The following is a 27,979-nucleotide window of genomic DNA, read 5'->3' as shown; positions in this document are numbered from 1 at the left end:
CCGGAGACTCCTCGAGCCACTGCGAATCCAGATCCAAGCAGGCCGTCGGCTGTCACGGGGGCGGCACACACAACATTACTGGAAATCTTTTTGAATGTCTCTGAAGATTGCGCAAGACACGTGAGAAGACATTAGTGCTCTATAGTTTTCTCTGATATCCTGATGCTGAATTTACACAACTTACTGCATTGCTCATAATGACTGTGTGAAAAAATCACGTGATCACCAAATAATGTGTATGGGCTACATCTGCTAGGTCATCGACGATTCATATCTCTATTACAATGTAAAAAAATTGAACAGATAAAACGTAACAAAGTATATTTTGAGCTTTTAAACTTAAAGGGAACCTGTCAAGTCCAATATGCTACCAGAACCACAAGCAGTTCTGGGTGCATATTGCTAATCCCTGCCTAACTGTCCCTGTATACACTAGCATAGATAAAAAGATCTTTAGAAAAAGTATTTCTTAAAGGGAACCTGTAACCTAGAATATGCGTTCTGACCTATCAGCAGACGCATGTGAGCCCTATTTACACCACCCTACCCATCCCTGTGCTGTAAAATTGTGTAATATGAAAGTAATAAAAAACGTTTTATTACCTTCATATTTCGTATGTAAATAGCAGGGAATGTAGTCACAGGGGCGGCGCCTTGCCCTATGGACGTCTGCATATTGCTGTGGTATCACGCCCCTGTGGGCGTTATACCATAGAGCTACGTCCCAGTCGCTCATTCTATCCTGCGAGCATTGCGGCAGGCTTCTCTTCCGGGTTCTCCTTGTCAGTTTCAGACGTGCAGTGCGCATGCGCAGTGCGCGTCTGAAGCTGGCGATTGAACACCCGGAAAAGAAGCCTGCTGCAATGCGCGCAGGATAGAATGAGCGACGGGGACGTAGCTCCATGGTATCACACCCACAGGTGCGTGATACCATGGAAATATGCAGACGTCCATAGGGCAAGGCGCCGCCCCTGTGACCACATTCCCTGCTATTTACATACGAAATATGAGGGTAATAAAACGTTTTTTATTACTTTCATATTACACAATTTTACAGCATAGGGATGGGTAGGGATGGGTAGGGAGGTGTAATTAGGGCACACATGCGTCTGCTGATGGGTGAGAACACATATTCTAGGTGACAGGTTCCCTTTAAGATCTTTTACCGTATGCTAATGAGCGAGGGGACTAGTCCCCTGGGCATTACTTCCCCTGGCTAGTTGGTCCCATTAGCATGTTAGCACATCCCTGTGGGTGTACTAACATGCTAATGCATGTGCAGCGTCAGAGGATGACCTCACTCACTTCTCCGCCACCGTCGCCACCTGACACTGGATTTCGGCACAGAGCTCACGACCCCGGAGTTTCGGTCATGCGCACTACTTCAGTTTGAAGCTAGGACGCGTACCCCCGGCTTCATAGTGCGTGATATAGAAGGGTTAATAGTTTCTCTTTTTCTTTATTAAAGATTTATTGTTATTAGTAAGTATATCTGATGGTAGTTCATAGTCATTATGGAGCCTACGGAATAAGAGACAGACTCAAGGATTATTATGGTTTCTAAATGTTCTTCTTATCTCATATGCATGACTCTACATTTTTGTTTTGCTAAAACTTAAAGGTCATATGAACAATTAGTAAAGTTCAGCTCGAAGTTTTTTTCTTTTTCTTTTGCAATATCACATTGATCTGTAAATGGTATAAATAAACTGTACTTTGATGAAATAAACAGAAGAAATTGATCATGCCCACATGGATGCTGGTCTTTTCTCTCCGAGCGCTCGATCTTGATTAGGTCTGAAGAGGCCTAACTCAAGAGAACCTCACTGGTGATCCCATAAGCTGACTTGTGACAAAACAGAACAGCTACAACAGTTTGGCGCCCAACGTGGGGCCGTGGCCAACCGGCCTATTCGGAAGAAGTTTTGGGGACTCTTGAGACAGTGAAATTTCAGCTGCAGCAAGGTGAGAAGCTTTATTCTTACACTTCATTTCACTCTCTCTGATTTCCCGAATATTCTGGGTAAGGCTGTACACACGGTTCAAGAACTCTGGCATCACCAGTGAGTATTGTTTTTTTCATGCATGTCTGAATGAGAGTTGAAATATAGAGTAATAAGATAATCTGTTGTCCGTCCATTAACTGATTGCATAGAGTGCATAGCACGGAATTTGGGACAGTCTCTGTATAATTGCATTTGCTGTGTTGCTGTGTTTTGTGTTTTTGTGGCAATACTCTGGTCTAGGGATATGTGTTCATAAGTGGTTTCATATTAATGCCTAGATAAAGTAGGGAGGCAATAGGTTGTTGTATATTGATGAGAAGCCTCTGAATAACAAAGTGACAAGTAATTGTGATAAGAGACTTGGTAAAATAATATGTATGTATAAGTCTAATGGTTATATGTCATACTGTGGACTGTGAAAAGATGTTCCGGTTGTGAAATGTCACAGGGCATAGCCATATAGAGTATTTGAGTGGATACCTGACATATGTATTTTTTCCCATCAGTATCAAGAGCGGTTTAGATAATTTTATTTGCATGTGAGGTTAACTGATCCTTGGAAGGTGTATTGTTACCTATGCTTCTGGAATCAATGAATGAGTAAGACAAGTGGTCCTGGGATCTGTCCTTATAGTGAGATATTGTGTGTTTCTTCCCCTCAAAATGGGGATGAAGGTTTTATAGTAAAGTAGAATATTAGTGCTGTGAAGGTATATAAGTGGTCTCAATTTTCTGCAGGGATTGTGTATTATACCAGTGGGTATTAGGATTGTGTTTTGGAAGCTGAATCTGAACGAGATAAGACTCTTGCTAAACAAACTGTGCGCTGGCTGACATTCTTTTGGGAGGGGTCAAGTGAACAGCTGCGCGATTTTCTGCCCTCTGTGAGAAGTCAGCTCTGTTAATTGTTTTGGTTTAACTCTTACGTTTGTTGCTGAAATACTTTGTAAAGGACCAGCATGGAGTAGCCAAACTGCACACATCAGGTCAAGTGGGTTAGAGAGCCGTGTGGCCTTCCCACTTACATGGAGGTGGTCTAGCAGGTGAGAGGACTATCACACCTGGTCCTTCCTGCTTTAGTCATCTGGTCTATTGGGTGAGAGGTGTTTTTTAACCCTTCCCAATACGCCCTACAAGTGTAGCAGGTGAGAGTGAATGCTGATTGAGCCTTCTTGCTACCACTTGAGAGCCCATTCTGACTTGCCAGGAGACGTGTGGCCTGTTAACAAGGTTCAGGGACACTGAGAGGGCATTTGCAGAAAGGTGGGCTGTGTGGGAATAAGTTGAAGCCATGGGCAACTTGTTCAGTGTGCAGCGTGGGGCTCCAGCAGGATCCAAAACAGCCAAACAGATAGTGCAAGAAAGAGAAGGCAAAGAAGCAGTGAAAAATGTCAGACCGATACTCAAAAAGGCAGACATGCCAGAGTACGGATGTTTGGATGTTGAGAAATGGCACAGATTCAGGGAAGAAAAGAGAGGTTGGATAAAAGACAAGAGGGTAGAGCAACAAGTAAATAAATGGTGTCGGGTGGCTGAAGAGGTGCAGCATTGTGGATATAAAGAGACCACAGCGGGAGATAAGGTGTATTATGAATGTTTTAATGCACCAAAAGCAGGAATTGTGACTGCTACCGCCCCCCCTTCTCATAAGCAGAAACCCAGACCAGATGAATGGACTTGTAAACATTGTAGTCAGAAAAACCCAGACTGGAGAGGTACTTGTGCTACATGTAATGTTACTCGCCCTAAGCGGATTGCACTAAATCCTGTTCGAACCAGATCACATATGATGACAGAGGACGCTGACACTGAGACAGAGGTAGTGAAGGAATTGAGTTTTGCGGAGGAAGCTGACGGTGAGGAAAGGAAAGAACGCGCTGGGACCAGTACAAAAAAATCAGATACATCCCGACCGAGGAAGGTCACAAGAATCAGACAGACACAGGAATATTACCCCTGGAGCCCCTCTGACCAGCTAGCTATGTTGAAACAGTTACCTGACCCTGAAAACCAACCTTTCCCATTTTACAGGCAAATACAGACAATACAGGTGACTTATAAATGCACTTGGGCAGACCTCGAGAGTTTGGTGACTGCAAAAGCAGGTGACGTGCTGGGACACATAATTAAGACGCAAACTGATATGATGAAGGAGCAATCATGGGTCATGGACGTTGAGTCTGAGAGGTCTGGAATGACGTACTGTGAGGCATTGAAAGGATGGGCTACAAAGAAACAAACAGAGCAGTCTGTACTGATGACTGACGTGACACAGCAAAAAGGGGAGAGTATAGAGACGTACTTTGGGAGGTTACAGCTGAAGTGGACAGACATGGGGTACAGTGCAAGAAACGACCTTGATATCAAAATATTGGTGAATGCATTCATTGACGGTATGAATAAGTTTTTACGAGAAGCAGTACAGACAGCCAGACCTGAGTGGAGAAACATGGACCCAACAGACCTTCTGCAAGTAGCTAAGGGGGTTGAACTGACAAAATGCAAGCGACCAGTTATGTATGCTAGAGCACAAGGAAGACAGTGGAAACAGAGGGGGGGGGGCACCAGGTGACCGAGCGACCGTACAGTGCTGGAATTGTGGACAGAATGGACATTATGCCAGACAGTGCAAAAACTCCAAAAAGGAGAGTGAGCAGACTGATTTCCCTCCTCCCTTGCCTCTGACCTAGGAAACTGGCAACCCAGTGACAAATGTGTACCCTGTTTTCGTTCCCTCAGGACCTGGTCCCACCTTACTTACGACCATAACCATGCCAGGGGGGAAAGAGGCAGAATTTTTAATTGACACTGGGGCAGCCGGCACTGTGGTACATAAAGACCTGATAAAGCCAGATATGATCACTGACGAGACTGTGGAGTGTGTTGGGGTGGAGGGATTGGTGTCTGAAACTCCCTTGACAAAACAGATGAAGCTGAGATTACAAGATAGCCAGGAAATTCTCACAAAGCTTATTGTTAGTGAAAACACTCCTATGAATTTGCTGGGGGCTGATGTGTTAAGTGCTATCCAGGCTACCATACAATACACCCCAGAAGGTATTACAGTCACAAGTCCCCTCTCTGACAAACACTTGTGCAAGATTGCAGCAATGGTGTACATGTCCAAATCTGCGAGAGTGTCCGATACCAGAACTAGTGAAGACATAGCAATGCAACAAGTTCCAGACATTGTATGGGCAAAGGGAAAAACTGATGTTGGTCGGCTTCCTATTCCCCCAGTCATGATAAAATTAAAAGAAGGCTCCACTCCTCCTTGTTTAAAACAGTATCCCTTAAGTCCAGCCAAATCAATGGCCCTGACCAGAGATATAAGAGAATATGTGGAAGCAGGGGCTCTAGTACAAAGGTCCTCCCCCTGTAACACTCCCTTGTATCCAATCAAGAAAAAAGGGCCCAAAGGTTCCCCTGACACGTACAGAATGGTGCATGATTTGAGAGCTGTCAATGCTGTCACTGAGAGTGTAACACCAATTGTTCCAAACCCACATACCTTACTGTCACAAATCCCAGGGACCTCCAAATGTTTTACAGTAATTGATTTGGCAAATGCCTTTTTCTCAGTGCCTCTACACCCTGACTGTCAGTATCTTTTTGCCTTCACACATGAGGGGAAACAGTACATGTGGACAGTCCTCCCGCAAGGAGGAATGAATTCACCTACCATTTATTCTACAGCTATGGCAGGAATTCTGGAGCAGTGGCAACCGCCTCATCCACAGGTTACGCTATTGCAGTACGTGGATGACCTTTTGCTCTGCTGTCCAGACCAGACGTCCTGCAAGGAAGCCACAATTTCTTTGTTGTGTTTTCTGGCAGAGAATGGTTGCAAAGTTTCACGTGAAAAATTACAGTACTGTAAGCAAAAGGTAACATTTTTGGGTCACTGTATCTCTGAAGGTACGAGACACCTGACTGAGGAGAGAAAACAAGCAGTCCAAAATCTCTCCTTACCCAGGTCCCACCGGCAACTGCGCACCTTTTTGGGCTTAGTGTCATACTGCAGGCCTTGGATAAGGTCTGCCTCGCAAATGATGCAACCCCTCTATGATTGTCTGTCATCTGACCCCTTTGACCTCACTCAGGAAGCTATTGATTCCTTTCATTCCCTTAAACTACTCATTGTATCTGCCCCAGCCCTGGGTATTCCAAATTACGATCAACCATTTTTCTTGTTTTGCACAGAACAGGGAGGGCATGCGACAGCCGTCCTCACACAGCAACATGGTGACAAACAAAGACCAATAGCTTACTACTCAGCGCGATTGGACCCAGTTGTCAGAGGGTCACCCACGTGTGTCCGTGCTGTAGCGGCTGCTGCAGTACTGCTAGGGAAAGCTTGCGAGATCACATTGACATTTCCCTTAACAATTTACTCCCCGCATGACATTCATGCTATACTTGTGCAAGTCCAACCAAAACACCTGTCTATGGCCAGACAGCTCAGACTTGAATGTGCCCTTCTGATTCCTGAGTATGTCGACCTCAAGAGGTGTAATGTTCTGAATCCAGCCACCCTTTTGCCAGTAGATTCAGAAAAGGGGGAATTGGTGACAATGGTAGCAAGTGAGGATGAATACTTTGACATGACGCACGAGCATGACTGCATAGAGCTGATGAGTCAGGAGACAGCAGGTTTTCCACATGTCTATGATACACCTATTACTAATGCAGATTTTGAGTTTTTTGTAGATGGCTCCAGATACCACCTGGATGGGAGATTCTACACTGGATATGCAGTAGTATCCTCGCATGAGGTAATCCGAGCTGAACCACTCCCGCCGCACATGTCCGCGCAGGAGGCGGAGCTAACAGCGCTCATTGAGGCGTGTAGAGCGGGGTCAGGTAGGAAAATTAATGTTTATTCAGACTCAAAGTATGGATTTGGGATCTGTCATGATTTTGGCCCTATCTGGAGAAGTAGAGCTTTTCTTACGTCAGCTGGTAAGCCTATTAAAAATGCAGAATTGGTAAAACAGTTAATGGAGGCACTAATGTTACCAGTCCAGGTTGGCATCATTAAGGTGAAAGCACACACAAAAGGTGACTCACTGGAGGTAGCGGGCAATAGAAGGGCGGATGCGGCTGCGAAAGCAGCGGCAAAGAGGCCTAGGGATCAGAGGATAGTGGCAGGGAGCCAGCAAGTCCCAGCCACAGTGAGTCTGGATGTCCTGAAATCCCTCCAGCATCAGGCTGCCCAAACAGAGAAGGAACACTGGGGGAAAATGGGAGCTGGGCTGAATTCGAATGGAGTATGGGAAAGTAAGGACAGGTTGTGTTTACCAAGGTCCCTGTTCCCTATGATGGCACAAGCAACACATGGCCCCACTCACGCCTCAAAAAGTCACATGTGTAACCAGGTGAATGCCTTCTGGATCGCTCCTGGCTTCAGTTACGTAGCCTCCAAACACGTACAATCCTGCATTATCTGCGCACAACACAACCCAGGTAAAACAGTAAAAGTCCCTAAGAAAGCAACACCCAAACCGCTCTATCCGTTTCAACGACTGCAGATAGACTACATACAACTACCCAAGGTAGGAGTGTATGAATACGTCCTGGTATGTGTAGATCTCTTCTCAGGATGGGTTGAGGCCTATCCAGTAAAATGTGCAAATGCTAAAACAACTGCAGAAAAACTGATGAAGGAACTAGTCTGTCGGTATGGCATCCCAGAAGCCATAGAAAGTGACAGGGGTACACACTTCACTGGAGAAATAATGAGGGACATTATGCAGGCCCTGGGAATAGAGCAGGCATTCCATACCCCTTATCATCCACAGAGCAGTGGAAAAGTAGAGAGATTAAACGGGACACTTAAACTAAAAATTCAAAAGGCCATGGCAGAGACAGGAAAGAATTGGGTAGAGTGCTTATCCCTGGCACTCTTTTCAGTCAGACACACTCCAAATAGGAAGACAGGCTTGTCTCCTTTTGAAGTCCTTTTTGGTAGTGCCCCAAAAACAGGTCTCTACTTTCCACAAGTGTTACAGATGCAACACGGCACTATGACAGCCTACGTCCAGGCCTTACAGGAAAGAAAACAGGGTACACATTTGTCACTGGGTTGCCAGTTTCCTAGGTCAGAGGCAAGGGAGGAGGGAAATCAGTCTGCTCACTCTCCTTTTTGGAGTTTTTGCACTGTCTGGCATAATGTCCATTCTGTCCACAATTCCAGCACTGTACGGTCGCTCGGTCACCTGGTGCCCCCCCCCTCTGTTTCCACTGTCTTCCTTGTGCTCTAGCATACATAACTGGTCGCTTGCATTTTGTCAGTTCAACCCCCTTAGCTACTTGCAGAAGGTCTGTTGGGTCCATGTTTCTCCACTCAGGTCTGGCTGTCTGTACTGCTTCTCGTAAAAACTTATTCATACCGTCAATGAATGCATTCACCAATATTTTGATATCAAGGTCGTTTCTTGCACTGTACCCCATGTCTGTCCACTTCAGCTGTAACCTCCCAAAGTACGTCTCTATACTCTCCCCTTTTTGCTGTGTCACGTCAGTCATCAGTACAGACTGCTCTGTTTGTTTCTTTGTAGCCCATCCTTTCAATGCCTCACAGTACGTCATTCCAGACCTCTCAGACTCAACGTCCATGACCCATGATTGCTCCTTCATCATATCAGTTTGCGTCTTAATTATGTGTCCCAGCACGTCACCTGCTTTTGCAGTCACCAAACTCTCGAGGTCTGCCCAAGTGCATTTATAAGTCACCTGTATTGTCTGTATTTGCCTGTAAAATGGGAAAGGTTGGTTTTCAGGGTCAGGTAACTGTTTCAACATAGCTAGCTGGTCAGAGGGGCTCCAGGGGTAATATTCCTGTGTCTGTCTGATTCTTGTGACCTTCCTCGGTCGGGATGTATCTGATTTTTTTGTACTGGTCCCAGCGCGTTCTTTCCTTTCCTCACCGTCAGCTTCCTCCGCAAAACTCAATTCCTTCACTACCTCTGTCTCAGTGTCAGCGTCCTCTGTCATCATATGTGATCTGGTTCGAACAGGATTTAGTGCAATCCGCTTAGGGCGAGTAACATTACATGTAGCACAAGTACCTCTCCAGTCTGGGTTTTTCTGACTACAATGTTTACAAGTCCATTCATCTGGTCTGGGTTTCTGCTTATGAGAAGGGGGGGCGGTAGCAGTCACAATTCCTGCTTTTGGTGCATTAAAACATTCATAATACACCTTATCTCCCGCTGTGGTCTCTTTATATCCACAATGCTGCACCTCTTCAGCCACCCGACACCATTTATTTACTTGTTGCTCTACCCTCTTGTCTTTTATCCAACCTCTCTTTTCTTCCCTGAATCTGTGCCATTTCTCAACATCCAAACATCCGTACTCTGGCATGTCTGCCTTTTTGAGTATCGGTCTGACATTTTTCACTGCTTCTTTGCCTTCTCTTTCTTGCACTATCTGTTTGGCTGTTTTGGATCCTGCTGGAGCCCCACGCTGCACACTGAACAAGTTGCCCATGGCTTCAACTTATTCCCACACAGCCCACCTTTTTGCAAATGCCCTCTCAGTGTCCCTGAACCTTGTTAACAGGCCACACGTCTCCTGGCAAGTCAGAATGGGCTCTCAAGTGGTAGCAAGAAGGCTCAATCAGCATTCACTCTCACCTGCTACACTTGTAGGGCGTATTGGGAAGGGTTAAAAAACACCTCTCACCCAATAGACCAGATGACTAAAGCAGGAAGGACCAGGTGTGATAGTCCTCTCACCTGCTAGACCACCTCCATGTAAGTGGGAAGGCCACACGGCTCTCTAACCCACTTGACCTGATGTGTGCAGTTTGGCTACTCCATGCTGGTCCTTTACAAAGTATTTCAGCAACAAACGTAAGAGTTAAACCAAAACAATTAACAGAGCTGACTTCTCACAGAGGGCAGAAAATCGCGCAGCTGTTCACTTGACCCCTCCCAAAAGAATGTCAGCCAGCGCACAGTTTGTTTAGCAAGAGTCTTATCTCGTTCAGATTCAGCTTCCAAAACACAATCCTAATACCCACTGGTATAATACACAATCCCTGCAGAAAATTGAGACCACTTATATACCTTCACAGCACTAATATTCTACTTTACTATAAAACCTTCATCCCCATTTTGAGGGGAAGAAACACACAATATCTCACTATAAGGACAGATCCCAGGACCACTTGTCTTACTCATTCATTGATTCCAGAAGCATAGGTAACAATACACCTTCCAAGGATCAGTTAACCTCACATGCAAATAAAATTATCTAAACCGCTCTTGATACTGATGGGAAAAAATACATATGTCAGGTATCCACTCAAATACTCTATATGGCTATGCCCTGTGACATTTCACAACCGGAACATCTTTTCACAGTCCACAGTATGACATATAACCATTAGACTTATACATACATATTATTTTACCAAGTCTCTTATCACAATTACTTGTCACTTTGTTATTCAGAGGCTTCTCATCAATATACAACAACCTATTGCCTCCCTACTTTATCTAGGCATTAATATGAAACCACTTATGAACACATATCCCTAGACCAGAGTATTGCCACAAAAACACAAAACACAGCAACACAGCAAATGAAATTATACAGAGACTGTCCCAAATTCCGTGCTATGCACTCTATGCAATCAGTTAATGGACGGACAACAGATTATCTTATTACTCTATATTTCAACTCTCATTCAGACATGCATGAAAAAAACAATACTCACTGGTGATGCCAGAGTTCTTGAACCGTGTGTACAGCCTTACCCAGAATATTCGGGAAATCAGAGAGAGTGAAATGAAGTGTAAGAATAAAGCTTCTCACCTTGCTGCAGCTGAAATTTCACTGTCTCAAGAGTCCCCAAAACTTCTTCCGAATAGGCCGGTTGGCCACGGCCCCACGTTGGGCGCCAAACTGTTGTAGCTGTTCTGTTTTGTCACAAGTCAGCTTATGGGATCACCAGTGAGGTTCTCTTGAGTTAGGCCTCTTCAGACCTAATCAAGATCGAGCGCTCGGAGAGAAAAGACCAGCATCCATGTGGGCATGATCAATTTCTTCTGTTTATTTCATCAAAGTACAGTTTATTTATACCATTTACAGATCAATGTGATATTGCAAAAGAAAAAGAAAAAAACTTCGAGCTGAACTTTACTAATTGTTCATATGACCTTTAAGTTTTAGCAAAACAAAAATGTAGAGTCATGCATATGAGATAAGAAGAACATTTAGAAACCATAATAATCCTTGAGTCTGTCTCTTATTCCGTAGGCTCCATAATGACTATGAACTACCATCAGATATACTTACTAATAACAATAAATCTTTAATAAAGAAAAAGAGAAACTATTAACCCTTCTATATCACGCACTATGAAGCCGGGGGTACGCGTCCTAGCTTCAAACTGAAGTAGTGCGCATGACCGAAACTCCGGGGTCGTGAGCTCTGTGCCGAAATCCAGTGTCAGGTGGCGACGGTGGCGGAGAAGTGAGTGAGGTCATCCTCTGACGCTGCACATGCATTAGCATGTTAGTACACCCACAGGGATGTGCTAACATGCTAATGGGACCAACTAGCCAGGGGAAGTAATGCCCAGGGGACTAGTCCCCTCGCTCATTAGCATACGGTAAGACACGTGAGAAGGAGCCTAGATCCACGCTTTGATGGCCCATTCCAAGTCCAGCTGACCACATCCACCTCAGTGAAACTTGAGGGAAAACCCACCTGGATCCACGCCAGTCACTGTAAAAAGGTCACTCCACCGGCAGAATGACAGTCTTGCTAATTATCCTGCTAGGTGTAGCAGGGTTGCTGCAACAAACAAAGACACTGAGCGAACTTTTTAATACGGACTGGGATAATAAACTCATTCGCCACCATATTTCTCTTACTGAGGACATGGAGGGAGAAAAGCCAAAAGACTGTTGGATCTGCACACACAGTCCTATTTCTTCAAAGACTATGCCTTATTTAGCCTTACCTCTGGAACCACAGGAGGTATTGGTACCAGACTGTATACACAATGAAACCTGGACTCAATCTAGATTTTTGGGAGAAGATGTACCTCGTGATGTATCTGCTACATTGACTATAGTTGGATGGGTCACTAAACCCTGGTTCCAGCTAAATATCACTCGACCCGATGGATACTCGTGGTGGATGGAATACGATTCAGACATGGGCATAATTGCCAAAATAAAGACTAAGATTCCTCATTCGGGCCCCATTCCCCATGATGGATTATGGTTCAGTCTTCAATACAATGGTGTTGGAAATTGTGGAGAAGACAATAACTGTTTCTATATACATACACATGACTCAACCAAGGACAATGAGACAGTATATCAGAAGGGTATTGAGGGCTGTACATCATCATTTATTAGACGGACTTTTAGGAGGGAGCGGGGTAGCTGTATCTCGGGTATGACCGGAAAACAAATGAACAATACGTGGTGTGCTCATAAAGTCATGAAGGGGCTTCTGAATCTGCTTTATTGTGTACAAAGTCAAACTCACTTTTGTATTTTCCCAGAGGGAGTGTTTTTGGTTTGTGGGAATCGTGCTCACAAGTGGGTGAGCCCTGACATGAGAGGGGTCTGCACACTTGCCAGACTTACACCAGCCACTTTCATAGTTCCTCATAGTGAAGTAGATGTAGCAGCTGTCCCAATTCATACCTTGTATAAACGAGCAGCAGATAATAAACCCCGGCCAAATGGTAGGCCTCATGTAGTAGAATTGGGAAAAGCAAATAAGGTATTTAGTGCTATTTTCATACACCCTTTCTTAATGCAAATGTGGGACAAGCTAGTAGAGTCCACTGACTACCTGGATGATCAAATTTTTCGGGTTCTTGAGATTCTAAATGCTACCAATGCTATACAAAAACAATTAATTGTAGTCACTAACCAGCATACTATAGTGCTAGACTTTGTGACAGCAAAAGACGGCGGAATGTGTCAAATAATTGGTCCTGCCTGTTGCCATTACATTGACCCTGCAGGCAACCTCCAGGTTAGAGCAGATATACAGAAAACAAGTGAACTTAGGGATAAATGGTTAAAAGAGCACGATGCCAACAAGGACTCCTGGTGGGGAAATACATTTTCTTTTATGAATCCAGCCAATTGGTTTAAAGGCATAGCAGGTTGGGTTTCTGGCATTATACAAACCTGTATGCAAATATTGTTGTTCTGTCTACTGCTTTATATAGCTGTAAAAACATTGATATATGCATTACCTAAACTATTGAATAATGTATGTTCTAAGAGTCCCAGCATTGAACCCTCTGTAGTTTACTACGGACCCCAAATGGCCTCTGCTGACCGGGAGTAGGTGTCCACACTGAGGGTGGATGGGTGAAGTGGTAGGAAGACCCCTCATGGGTACTAGGCCCATGAGCCAGCAGCTCCTGTTTGGACGCCTACTGACCGTGTAGTGAAGGTTATACCATTTACAAAAGGGGGAAATTGATATAGAAGGGTTAATAGTTTCTCTTTTTCTTTATTAAAGATTTATTGTTATTAGTAAGTATATCTGATGGTAGTTCATAGTCATTATGGAGCCTACGGAATAAGAGACAGACTCAAGGATTATTATGGTTTCTAAATGTTCTTCTTATCTCATATGCATGACTCTACATTTTTGTTTTGCTAAAACTTAAAGGTCATATGAACAATTAGTAAAGTTCAGCTCGAAGTTTTTTTCTTTTTCTTTTGCAATATCACATTGATCTGTAAATGGTATAAATAAACTGTACTTTGATGAAATAAACAGAAGAAATTGATCATGCCCACATGGATGCTGGTCTTTTCTCTCCGAGCGCTCGATCTTGATTAGGTCTGAAGAGGCCTAACTCAAGAGAACCTCACTGGTGATCCCATAAGCTGACTTGTGACAAAACAGAACAGCTACAACAGTGCGCATGACCCAAACTCCGTGGTCATGAGAACTGAGCCGAAATCCAGCGTCGGGCAGTGATGGCAGCGGAGAGATGAGTGAGATCATCCTCTGACACTGTACAGTCATTAGTATGATAGCACTCCCACAGGGGTGTACTAACTTCTTAATAGCGCCGAATAGCCAGGGGAACTAATGCCCAGGGGACTAGTCCCCTCGCTCATTAGCATATGATAAAAGATCTTTAGAAATACTCTTTATCTATGCTAGTGTATACAGAGACAGTTAGGCAGGGATTAGGAATATGCACCCAGAACTGCTCGTGGTTCTGGGTGCATATTGCACCTGACAGGCTCCCTCTAATTGTTCTCAAAAATGCTATGGCCATTAGAAATACAATATATCCATACTAAAGTGGGTAAAGGGACTTAATTATTAGTGTGATGCCCCGGCAAAACCAGGAAGTCACAAATAGGCCCCCGCATAACACCATCCCTCACCTAGGTAACATACAGCCGACCTGAAACTCTAGTCACCCCCCCTAAGGGAAAGATAGGCACACCAGTGGGCGGGACCAGGCAGTTGGGAACGCCCACTTAGGGGTCTAGAAAGCCCGGGGCGGGCAAAACAGTGGATTAAGCAAACAGTCTAATCTAGAGTTCAAGTGGAGAGGAGTGGAGCTGGGGCTAGGTATAGTCCCAGTAGGAGGAGAAGCTCAAGTTGAACGGTGCCAGGGTTGGAGCCCTGGTGCCTTTGGCTAGGTGGCAGACGGTGGTCTCCATCAGCAGGAGACGGGAAGACGGCTTGGCAGATCCGAGGTAGACCGGGACAGAGTTGTAGCCCGCCAGTACCGACACGGGGAACTGACCCGGAAACCATAGCACAGAGGGGGGTACTCGGACCCTGAAGCCAGGACCGAAACCAGTGGCCTAGCTAATTAACTGATTGAGGACAGAATTATAGGTCCTGTTCCACCCAAAGATCCTAAAGAAGACAACAGCCCACTGATAGGGATAAGGCCACCGCCAGGGCCCATAGATCCCACGGGCCAGCGTCTGGGGGCACGGCTCCTTAGACCACAGCCAGCCGGGAACGGACTCCTGAGTTCCAGACCAGGCAGTCCACGGTACACAAAACAAGTGTAGAGAGAAAAGGACAGCGACCACCAGCCCGGGTGGGGGACCTGAATGCAACTAGCCACGGCGGCTGGCCACAAACACCTTGGTTTACCAAAAGACTCGTGTGATTAATTTGCTGTGAGTAACCAAACATCCCCTCGCATGTCCTGGCGCACCGGCCCTTGCCATTGCTATCCCCTGCACAAAGACACTTGGTCCCGGGGCAACCATCCCTACCCACGGAGGGGATAACATCCAGATGCCACTACATCTCCCCTGGGTGCCCCACAACAGCAGCGGGGGTGTCCCACTTCACCACACACCGTGGGTGGCATCACAAACTTAATATGGCCTAGCCCATACATCTACATACCCCCCTGTATATTCGGCGTGTCCGCGTGACCCTCGGGTCCAGAGGATCCCTCGAGCCACAGACACACACAGTGTGTCCGGACCCGAGCAGCAGCGGCTGCTGGCACGGGGGCGGCACACCCCAAAACTTGGCGTCACAAACAGGATTCAAACCCATCTACCTACCTGGTGGAAGTGCGCCTTGAATTGGACAGTCAGCGGTGATCTGTTGAGAAATTTCCAGAAGTTACCATTTTTGCCGCCATTTTTAGGCGCGAAAACTGCAGCCCAGCGTCTTCTTCCCTGAGAAAGGGCGCAAAGCTGAAGCCCCGCCCCCTGGGAACACGGCCGGAAGGTAAACCCCGAGGTCGTAAAATGAAACTAACTAGCCGCTCAAGAGAATGCCGGCAGAAGACCAAGGGGGGGCGGGCGAAGAATCTGCAGCATGTGACTCGAGCAGATAAAGGGCAGAGACACCAGGACTCTGCCACCCTTTTGTTCCTGGATCCTGACAGAGGAAGATGGACGAACAGTCTGGCAAGCCCATTATGGAGCGATTTGTGCCCGGAACAGCTGACTGGGTGGAGCCCAGACAGCGCAGATGTGCCACCGGATATAAACTCAGGCCAATGTGCTGTTAAGGCGATGGATGGCCGAGATGGCGGGACTAGCTGCAGCCGTTCAGGCCCGTGAAGTGGAGGCAGCCTCGGAGGAGCAGGTAAGCGACCACGCCCCTCCACCGGGACCGGCCCACCAGGCCGAGGAGCCCGATCTGCCCCCGTCCGCCACGCTTCTTCCCTCGCTGCCCGCACCTGTAGCTGACACCCTGCTTGATCCACTGCCCCAAGCAACGACAGCGGCACCCGTCCCATCTGCCTACGAGGACCCGCCAGTGGAATCCTCAGGCTGCGAGCACTCCACCGGTCCAGCATCAGCTCCAAGCCAGACCGCGTCCCGGCAGATGTCCCGTCCGGTTCCGAGCCAGGCCCGCAACCCTGATGACATCGCCCCTGGTCCCGGAGAAGGCAGCGCCTGCGATGACTATGGCCCCAGCAGTCCGCCTGGCCACAGCGGAGACAGCCCCCGACCGGAAGTCAGCACCGCCAGAGACGCTGACCGCTCCCAAGTTCCCGGCCTCGACTGAGGCACAGTGGGGATGCACCTGCGGGGCCTCAGAGCGGGTCATGACACAGCGGGACCCTCCATTGCCAGTAGTGCCGGTCGTAGCCGCCACGGAGGGACTCCGGCTGGGCCCAGCCCCGCGCAGGTGGAAGCCGAGCATGAAGCAAGTGCTCCGTATTGGGAGCGGCAGCGGTGCCAGCTGAACAAAGAAATTGCGGCCCAGGAGAACAGAAAGGCGGAGGTACTGTTCCGGACCTACACCGAAAAGGACCATCTTCGGAACGCCACTTTCCGGGTGCGGGGCCCAACATACCAAGGCCAGGTCCGGCACTTCAATGCCCAGAAAGGTTGGGGCTTCATTTACGAGCCGGGCCTGAAGGCCGAGATTTATGTATCCCGGAGAGATGTGGCCCCTCATCTGCCCGTTTGCCACCCAGACTGAGACCTGGAACCCGGAGACATGGTCTCGTACACCCGGCATTGTGGAGAGAAGGGGTGGTTTGTCCTTGATGTGAAGAAGTGGGTGAAAATGGGCGCCCAGCTGCACACTCACCCTTCTTCGCCATCTTCACCTTATTAAAAAGTTATGGTAGCGGTTCCCAGGCTACCCAAGTTCTGCAGTCCCCGTTGGGACCGTCTGCTGTTTACAATTCCCATTTTACAGTTAAAATGTCCCGTCACAGTTCATGGACCATTGCTTTGGCCTGGAAAGCCAACCCAAAAACTATTGGGTCTTGTAAATAAACCCTGACCAACCTTCTCACCTGCTGCAGTCTCTGGAGAGGCTGATTGGAGGAAGGGCCTGCGGTAGAGTCGGCCGAGGCCCGATCACCACCTAAACCGGTGACTACCCTCCGAGTCAGGAGTCCCCTGGACGTGGAGCCCTTGAAAAGGACTGCCGGGTAAGGAACCTTTTATCCGGCCCGTACGGGCAACACCTGGACCTAACCTGGACTTGGACAAGGGTTGCCAACCTGTGTTTTAGAGGTGGCATCAGGGCTAGGTTGTTTTGGGTGGGTGAAGTGAGAAGGACCCGGTCCATTCCGTCCCGGTTTAAAATGTGCAACGTTTAAGAAAAGTGCCTCCCGTAAGGGAAGAGTTAAAATATACTTCGATGTACATATGTTATTATACTTGTAATTGTGTTTTTACCTTCTTTCTACAGTTCCTGTTCAATAAATGTTGGTGGTCAGACAGCCCGCGGACGGTCTGTAATAAACTAAGGGGGAATGTGACGCTCTGGCAAAACCAGGTAGTCACAAATAGGCCCCCGCATAACACCATCCCTCACCTAGGTAACATACAGCCGACCTGAAACCCTAGTCACCCCCCTTAGAGAAAGATAGGCACACCAGTGGGCGGGACCAGGCAGTTGGGAACGCCCACCTAGGGGTCTAGACAGCCCAAGGCGGGCAAAATAGTGGATTAAGCAAACAGTCTAATCTAGAGTTCAAGTGGAGAGGAGTGGAACTGGGGCTAGGTGTAGTCCTAGCAGGAGGAGAAGCTCAAGTTGAACGGTGCCAGGGTTGGTGCCCTGGTGCCTTTGGCTAGGTGGCAGATGGTGGTCTCCATCAGCAGGAGACGGGAAGACGGCTTGGCAGATCCGAGGTGGACCGGGACATGGTTGTAGCCCGCCGGTACTGACACGGAGAACTGACATGGAAACCATAGCATAGAGGAGGGTACTCTGACCCTGAAGCCAGGACCGAAACCAGCGGCCTAGCTAATTAACCGATTGAGGACAGAATTATAGGTCCTGTCCCACACAAATACCCTAAAGAAGACAACAGTCCACCGATAGGGATAAGGCCACCACCAGGGCCCATAGATCCCACGGGTCAGTGTCTGGGGGCACGGCTCCTTAGGCCACAGCCAGCCGGGAGCGGACTCCTGAGTTCCAGACCAGGCAGTCCATGATACACAAAACAAGTGCAGAGGGAAAAGGACAGCGACCACCAGCCCGGGTGGGGGACCTGAATGCAACCAGCCGTGGTGGCCGGCCACGAGCACCTTGGTTTACCAAAAGACACTTGTGATTCATTTGCTGTGAGTAACCAAACATCCCCTCACACGTCCTGGTGCACCAGCCCTTGCCATCGCTATCCCCTGCATAAAGACACTGGGTCCCGGGTAGAGATGAGCGAGGTTCGAGGTTCACGAATTTCATGTTTGAGTGATTTTGGGGGGTGCTCGAGATCGAACTCGAATGTGAGCTTTTTGCTAAAAGCTCGATAGCTTGAATTACGTTTGATAACGGCTGGATCAGCAAAAAGCCTAGCTAATTACTAGCTGGCTTTTAACTGTAATAGTGTGTCACTGTGATTCACACTATTATCAAATTTCAGCGTATAGTGTGCAGGGGGGGTGCGGTTTAGATCTGGGCTGCTGAGAGAATGCCGATCACCATTTTTTTTTTTTTTCCTAAGCGCGCGTGCAGTGGGGCGGGCCAGGATGTCAGCCAATCCCAGACACACACACAGCTAAGTGAACTTTTTGCCGGAAAAGCAAGGGCATGTGTCATAGGCTGTGAATGTCACATGTCCTTGCCTTATAAATAAGGCCATTTTCCCTCACGCCGCCATTATCTGCTTTCTGCGTGTAGGTGACAGTCACTGCCCACGCTGCTCCTGCCGCCGCTCCTGCTGTGTACGCTATACACGCAGCGCTGGACAGATTAGGGATTGCAGTTTTTTTCAGCCCTTTTCAGGGCTGATTTCCAGGCGCTCAGAACCATAGCTGACAGGCAGGTCCGTGGAAACGCTGTATACAGCTTCAGATAATAGCGTCTGTGTACCTAAGCTCAAGGAATTCCTTGCTGCATTTCATCATTAGGAGGGATAGAAAGTGAGGCTTCCTTTCCTGTCCTGGAACCCACAGAACCCGTCCACTGTACCCACCTGCCTATTTTTGCCACGCTATTTTATTTGCCCAAAGAGCTGACAGTTTTTCTGCCATCCTAAAAGTGTCTGGAATACTAAGTTACTGTTCCTTTCCTGTCCACTGACCCACAAAACCCGGGCACTGTACCCACCTGCCTTTTTTGGAACGCTAATTTATTTGCCCAAAGAGCTGACACTTTTTCTGCCATCCTAAAAGTGTCTGGAATACTAATTTAGTGTTCCTTTCCTGTCCACTGACCCACAGAACCCAGGAACCCCAAATGATATGTATTTTTTAAAATAATTTTAAAAATGTTTGGCTTTTTTATTCCTTTCTGCATATCACAATCTGTATTTCAAATATAAAATAGAAATGTTGTAATTCTCACACTGGCCACTGGGAGTTTTTAAAGTCTAACTTCCTGTTATTTCAGGAAACATCATATATTAATAGTGACAATGAACAAAATTATGTATACATATATTAGCTTTAATAGATACAAGTTTTATCTGTGAAAAACAAGTGAAAACTGACATCTGAATGAGGCCTTTGTGCTCGTTTCCTCTTTCATATATTAGTATACTTCTTGTATCAATCGCCATGCCTGTGTTTTAATTGAAGAAAAAATCTAATTTGGAATTGCAAACGTATTACTTTGCAGAATAAGAAGCGGCATTGATTCGATTTTGGATCAACCAGACTGTGAACCTAATCATCAAACATTACCACATAGGGTTAACAGTCCCTCCATTGTTAACAAAGAGGATTTGTACTAATAAGACAATTGCAAGGTTGCTTTCTTTTACAAGCCCTTTTCAATTTTACTCATTTATGATGATGAGAGAACTTCTATAAAACTAGAAAAATAATGTATTAAATTGGGTTGGTCAGGGAGAGAATGAATTGGAAGATTTAGAATGTCATTCATCACTAACACAAAAATATCAAGGAATTCTAGAGAAGACAAGTGTAAATGTGCTGAGTGTGATAGGGAGAAGAGTGAAAAAAATGGATGGTACAATGTAGGAATTAGCATTACAAATAGCAATTGTCCAAACTGAGAAAACTATAAATAAAATGCGGTATGTCATAAAAGTGAGTACACCCCTCACATTTTTGTATATATTTTATTATATCTTTTCATGGGACAACACTGAAGAAATTACAATATGATACAATGTAATATAGTCAGTGTACATTGTAAATTTGGTGCTTTGTAAATGACTCAACACAGCCATTAATGTAAAATCCGCTGGCAACAAAAGTGAGTACCCCCTAAGTGTTGGCCAAATTGTGCCCAAAGTGACAATATTTTGTGTGGCCACCATTATTTTCAATCACTGCCTTAATTCCCTTGGGCATGGAGTCCACTAGAGCTTCACAGGAGCCACTGGATCCTCTTCTATCCCCCATGACAGGTGTCACACAGAGTTTTGCACAAACTTTGCTGACTGTCATGGCGGCATTGGACTCTGTTCTGATTGCAGATTATCACACGATACCCAATGGTTTCTTTGGTGTCTGAGATTAACACAGGCAGACTCTGGCTTCGACCTGCTGTGTGCTGATTCATAAGCAGGCTAGCAAGAGTTAATCTCTGCTTGTCTGCTTGCTCCTTTAACCACATGTTGTGGGGAGACCTATCACATCTACTCCCTCCTATTTACAGTGGGGAAAAAAAGTATTTAGTCAACCAACAATTGTGCAAGTTCTCCCACTTAAAAACATGAGAGAACAAATCCAGAAAATCACCTTGTCCGATTTGTCAAGATTTTTTTTGTAAATTATGGTGGAAATTAAGTATTTAGTCAATAACAAAAGTTCATTTTGTTAATAGGCTTTGTTGGCAATGACAGAGGTCAAATGTTTTCTGTAAGTCTTCATAAGGTTGGCCCACACTGTTGGCGGTATGTTGGCCCATTCCTCCATGCAGATCTCTTCTATAGCAGTGATGTTTTGGGCCTGTTGCTGGGCAACATGGACTTTCAACTCCCTCCAAAACTTTTCTATGGGGTTGAGATCTGGAGACTGGCTAGGCCACTGCACGACCTTCATATGGTTCCTATGAAGCCACTCCTTTCTTGCCTTGGCAGTGGGCTTGGGATCATTATCATGCTGAAATACCCAGCCATGTTTCATCTTCAATACCCTTGCTGATGGAAGGAGGTTTGCACTCAAAATCTCATGATACATGGCCCCTTTCATGCTTTCATACATACAGATCAGTCGTCCTGGTCCCTTTGCAGAGAAACAGCCCAAAATCATGATGTTGCCACCCCCATGCTTCACAGTAAGTATGGTGTTCTTTGGATGCAAGTCAGCATTTTGTATCCTATAAACACAACGAGTTGTGTTTCTACCAATTCGTTCTACTTTGTTTTATCAGACCATATGACATTCTCCCAATACTCTTCTGGGTAATCCAAATGCTCTCTAGCAAACTTCAGATGGGCCTGGACATGTACTGGCTTAAGCAGGGGGACACATCTGGCACTGCAGGATCTGAGTCCCTGGCGGCGTAGTGTTACTGATGGTAGCCTTTGTTACGGTGGTCCCAGCTCTATGCAGGTCATTCACGAGGTCCCCACATTTGGTTCTGGGATTTTTGCTCACTGTTCTTGTGATCATTTTTACCCGATGGGGTGAGATCTTGCATGGAGCCCCAGATCAAGGGAGAATATCAGTGGTTTTGTATGTCTGCCATTTTCTTATTATTGCTCCCACAGTTGATTTCATCACACCAAGCTGCTTGCCTATTGAAGATTCAGTCTTCCCAGCCTGGTGCATGGCTACAATTTTGTTTCTGGTGTCCTTCGACAGCTCTTTGGTCTTCACCATAGTGGAGTTTGGACTGTGACTGTTTGAGGTTGTGGAAAGGTGTCTTTTACTGATAAATTCAAACAAGTGCCATTACCACAGGTAATGAGTGGTGGATAGAGGAGCCTCATCAAGAAGAAGTTACAGGTCTGTGAGAGCCAGAAATCATGCATGTTTTAGATTACTAAATACTTATTTTACACCACAATTTGCAAAAAAAATGTTGCCAAATCAGACAAGGTGATTTTATGGATTTGCTTTCTTCTTTTGTCTCTCCTAGTTGTGGTCTACCTATGATGTCAATTGCAGGCCTCTTTCATCTTTTTAAGTGGGAGAACTTGCACAATTGGTGGCTGACTAAATACTTTTTTCCCCACTGTATATAAAGATATATGTACCTTGCCTGTGATAGAACTACCGTAGTATGAGCAAAACAAATTTACTCTGACAATGAAATATTCTTCAAAGAAAGCAAGTCTGTACAAGGTAAATTGTCAGAGGTTATAACTAGAGCTGGTCGAACTCCGTGCTAAATTCTTAAAAAAACCCTGATCCGCTCGGAATCCGGTACCCATATATGCCTACGGGGACCAGAATCCGGTGATTAAAAACATTAGTGGATGGGATAAGGGGGTAGGAGCGCGCGCGGTCTACTCACCGAGGCTTTGTCATGGCGGCACACTCCTTTTGGGTCACGCTTTCCCTTCCGGAGCCGACAATTGAATATTCACTGGTTTGCCCACCCACTGGAGCGTGTAATTGGTTGCAGTTAGATGCACACCCATCCTGAGTGGCAGCGTGTCAACTGACTGCAACCAATCACAGGCACCAGGACGGCCGGTTGGCGGGGAATAGCAGTGCAAGTTTCTGCGAGTCAGTATGGTGGTATAAAACTAAATTAATAATAAAACAATCGGTGTAGGGTCCCCCATATTCTGATGCTAGAACAGTTAAAGCCCACGGCCGCAGCACCCAGCTGTTGAGCTTTATCTGCGCTGTGTATCAAAATAATCCCAGAGTCACACGTGCAAGGGACCTGCATCACATCACCTAGTAGCTGTACTCTCTCCTGACAGGAGCGTGCAGGTACATAGAAACACATGCTGCCGACCCACTCCTGTCGGAACAGTGTGCGGCTGTGCTGGGTGATGCGATGAGAGACTCGTACAAGTCTGGCATGATGTCGCCCGGCAGCCGCACACTCTACTTACAGGAATGTGCAGGTACATAGAAACATGCTGCCAACCCGCTCCTATCAGGAGAGTGTGTGGCTGTTCTGGGTGATGCAATGCAAGACTCGCAAGCAGGGCCAGATTAAGGTTGGTGGGGGCCCCTGGGCAGAAAATCTGGTGGGGGCCCCATAACGTTAACATTTTTAGCCATATCAGTAGAGCACGAACCGTAGCATTTAGATATAAATCCAATGAACATTTATCTTATCCTGTTCTGCCACATTCAGATTTACAGTACTACAATACACACACAGTCCAGGATAAATCACAGCTGTCCACTTACACACAGAAAGTAGAGTTAAGGCTGCTTTACACATTTCGATCTCGTATGCGATCGCACACGCCCCCATCGTATGTGCGGAACAGGCAATTTGTTGCCCGTGTCGCACAAACGATTAACCCCCGTCACACGTACTTACCTTCCAAATGACCTCGCTGTGGGCGGCGAACATCCACTTCCTGAAGTGAAAGGGACGTCACACAGCGGCCGGCCACCTCCTTCCTTCCGCATTGCCGGCGGGACGCAGGTAAGCTGCAGTTCATCGTTCCCGGGGTGTCACATGGAGCGATGTGTGCTGCCTCAAGAACGATGAACAAAGAGACGTTCAATTTTTAGAAAATGAACGACGTGTATGCAATCAACGTTTTAACGCACAATCAGGGTCGCACGTAGCTGTCACACACTACAATATCACTAACGATGCCGGATGTGCGTCACTTACGACGTGACCCCGCCGACACATCGTTAGATATATTGTAGCGTGTAAAGCCCGCTTTTGTCACATATTTTTTATTGATCCCAATGTTAAGGCAGCCAGGGCCAGCTCCAGGGTTTTGTGGCCTCCGGGTGAAAGAGTCTCAGTGGACCCCATCCACACACAGACACTCACACACACATACAGGCATACATATACATATTTGAAGACAAATTCAGAAAAATACATATAAACAAATATATGCACAGTCATATACACTGACATACATGCAGACACAGACGCATTAGGGCTCGTGCGCACGTTGCGTAATTACATGCATTTACGCTGCGTATAGCACTGCAGTGTAAATGCATGCGTCCTGCGTCCCCTATACAATCTATGTAGATTGTGCATGATACGTGCACCCATTGCTTTTATGAACGCAGCGATTTGGGTGCTAAAATGTTGACCCAAATCTGTGCGTTCATAAAATGAGCATGTCAATTATTCCGTGCGCTATGGATGCAGCTCCCACTCTGTCTATGGTGGGAGTAGCAGCCAGAGCGCATGAAATCGGCTTTTTTTGTACAGAAAAACTGCATCCATTATGCAGTGATTCTGCAGCGATTTGACGCGCACATGTGCTGTCAAATCGCTGCAGAATATTCAGCAGTTACGTGCGCATGAGCCCTTACAGGTATTAATATGGGAAAGTCGCCAGCAGCCTCACTCACCTCTCCCGCTTGTTTCCGTCCAGCTCCTTCAGGACATGTGGCTGTTTCACGATGGCTGTCACTAACACACATGACTGCACACTGACAGCACTGCTGTATATACATCACAGGAGGGGCTGGGGGCTACGATATATACATTACAGGAGGGGCAGGGGGCATAGACGTTACTGGAGTGGCAAACAGCTCTGGTGGTGTACTCATCACTGCGATGGGTGACATAGCGCTCTGGGGAACCCATATAGTTCGGGGGGGGGCGCACAGACTGCTCTAATTCATATATACACACACAGTACTGCTTCTTACACACACATCTCTGACACACACACACACACACACACACACACACACACTACAATGCACCCCCCATCACCCCCTACACACACACACACACACACACAATACAATGCACCCCCCATTACCCCTACACGCACACACAATACAATGCACCCCCCATTACCCCTACACACACACGCACACACAATACAATGCACCCCCCATTACCCCTACACACACACACACACACACTACAATGCACCCCCCATTACCCCTACACACACACGCACACACAATACAACCCCCATTACCCCTACACACACACGCACACACACACAATACACCCCCCATTACCCCTACACACACACACACACACACAATACACCCCCCATTACCCCTACACACACACACACACACACACAATACACCCCCCATTACCACTACACACACACACAATACAATGCACCCCCCATTACCCCTCTCCCCACACACAATACAATGCACCCCCCATTACCCCTACACACACACACACACACACACACAATACAATGCACCCCCCATTACCCCTACATACACAATACAACCCCCATTACCCCTACACACACACACACACACACACATATAATACAATGCACCCCCCATTACCCCCACACAATACAATGCATCCCCCATTACCCCTACACACACACACACACACAATACAATGCACCCCCCATTACCCCTACACACAATACAATGCACCCCCCATTACCCCTCCCCACACACAATACAATACACCCCCCATTACCCCTCCCCCTACACACACACACACACACACACACAATATACCCCCCATTACCCCTCCCCCTACACACACACACACACAATACAATGCACCCCCATTACCCCTCCCCCCACACACATTACCCCTCCCCCCACACACACACACACAATACAATGCACCCCCATTACCCCTCTCCCCACACACAATACAATGCACCCCCCATTACCCCTCTCCCCACACACAATACAATGCACCCCCCATTACCCCTCTCCCCACACACAATACAATGCACACCCCATTACCCCTCTCCCCACACACAATACAGTACTCCTCCTCTGCCTGTCACAGAGCTGTGTTCCTTCACAAATGTTCCCCGTTGTGTCCTCTGCCCCTCCTCACTCATCCCCATTAATTACACCTGTCTCTTCAGCTCCTTCATGGAGCGCTCGCTTCCTCATGTCCACAGTTTGGCGCCGGCAGCACTGTGATGATGTCAGCAAGGTGCTGATCTCATCACGTTGCTGCACGTCGGGGGCGGGGCCCAGTCCCGGCGCGCTGTTCAAATGTATTTACGTCTGAAAGACGCAAATACATTTGAATAGGAACGGAAACAGGAAGCTGCGATAATCGGCTCTGCTGCGCTCCTCTGCAGTGTACATGCCGGCACGCAGCAGAGCCGGCACGCAGCAGAGCCGGCACGCAGCAGAGCCGGCACACAGCAGAGCCGGCACACAGCAGAGCCGGCACAGCTCGCTGCCTCCTGCTCCTGCTAGTGTGCCTGGCATGTAAGGGACAGCAGACCGCGGCCCACCACACCGTGCCCCTGCTTCTAGGTACGGCCGCAGCACATAGCAGGGAGCATTAGCACACCTCTGACCCCGGAAGTTCAAGCGGCCGCTGGTACTTCCGAGGTCAATCAGCGTCCTGTGCCCGCAGTTTGTTTTTGCGTCTTAAAGACGCAGATGCAAATAAATAGCGGTGCCCCCCCCCCCGAAAACACAGCTGATTTATTAGACTGTATTTACGGAGGGGGAGAGGGTGTGAAAAAAAATGCTGACAGGTGCCTAGTGCCAAGTATGGTGGGGGCCCCCTTAGAAGCTCTTTTGGTGGGGGCCCCTGGGCTCCAGCCCCGCCTGCCCCGCCTATAATCCGGCCCTGCTCGCAAGTGTGACTCCAGCCTAAGAGAAACCGCATGCGGCTTTTTTTTTAATTATTATTATAATTATTATTATTATTTAAATAATTCATTTAAAACAAAAAAACTGTTTATTTTTATACCTAGCCAAAATAAAGCCAGCTGGGGGCTGGTATTCTCAACCTGCAGCCGCCCGGTATTGCCGCATACATTAGATGTGACAATCCCGGTGCTTTTGAAGCGACCGATGGGATCTCTCAACACCAGGTCACGGGTACCCGTACTAGCTATCTGTTCTTCTTTTCTACAGGCTTGTTCTAGTAGCACTTGAAGGGCATTGGCATATTGAGGGATGTCCTCCGACTCGAGTTGCGTCCGCCGGAAAAACATATAGCGCAATGTTCCCGCATATGTGGTCGGTCCATAGGTGTTCTCCAGCACCCGCACTAAGTCATCCAACGTACGCTGGCCCCTAACCGTCTCCAGCCTGACTGTCGTCCACGCTTCCCCTTCTAGTGTTAGCATGGCCATTTCTGCTAAGGTCTTAGGGTCAGTGTTATACATTTCCCCCACTATCTTAAGTTGTTCAGTCCATTCCGTTACAGGATAGTTCCGTCCGTCAAACTTCCTCACCTGATTGACAATAGACGGCGGGGGAGCTGTCTGGTTATAAGTTACTACCGGGGGATGATTTTGTTGGTCACACATCCTGCCGACTACGCCACATGAAGCGACCGATGGGAGGGCCGCGGGTGTGTGTGTATGCTCTATTCCAACAAAATCCCCATACTCAGATTTTACCGGTAGTAACATTTCTTTACTAGGAAACATGTTTATAATACAATCAACTGAGCTATCTGCACACATGGGTATAGGAAGCCCCTGGACTTTCACTCCTTCCGGGTATGCAGCAAGAAAAAAAACAACAACAAAAAAAATGGCGGCAACTTTCCCT

Source organism: Anomaloglossus baeobatrachus, chromosome 3, assembly GCF_048569485.1.
Source record: "Anomaloglossus baeobatrachus isolate aAnoBae1 chromosome 3, aAnoBae1.hap1, whole genome shotgun sequence".
NCBI lineage: Eukaryota > Metazoa > Chordata > Amphibia > Anura > Aromobatidae > Anomaloglossus > Anomaloglossus baeobatrachus.
This window is presented reverse-complemented; position numbering follows the sequence as displayed.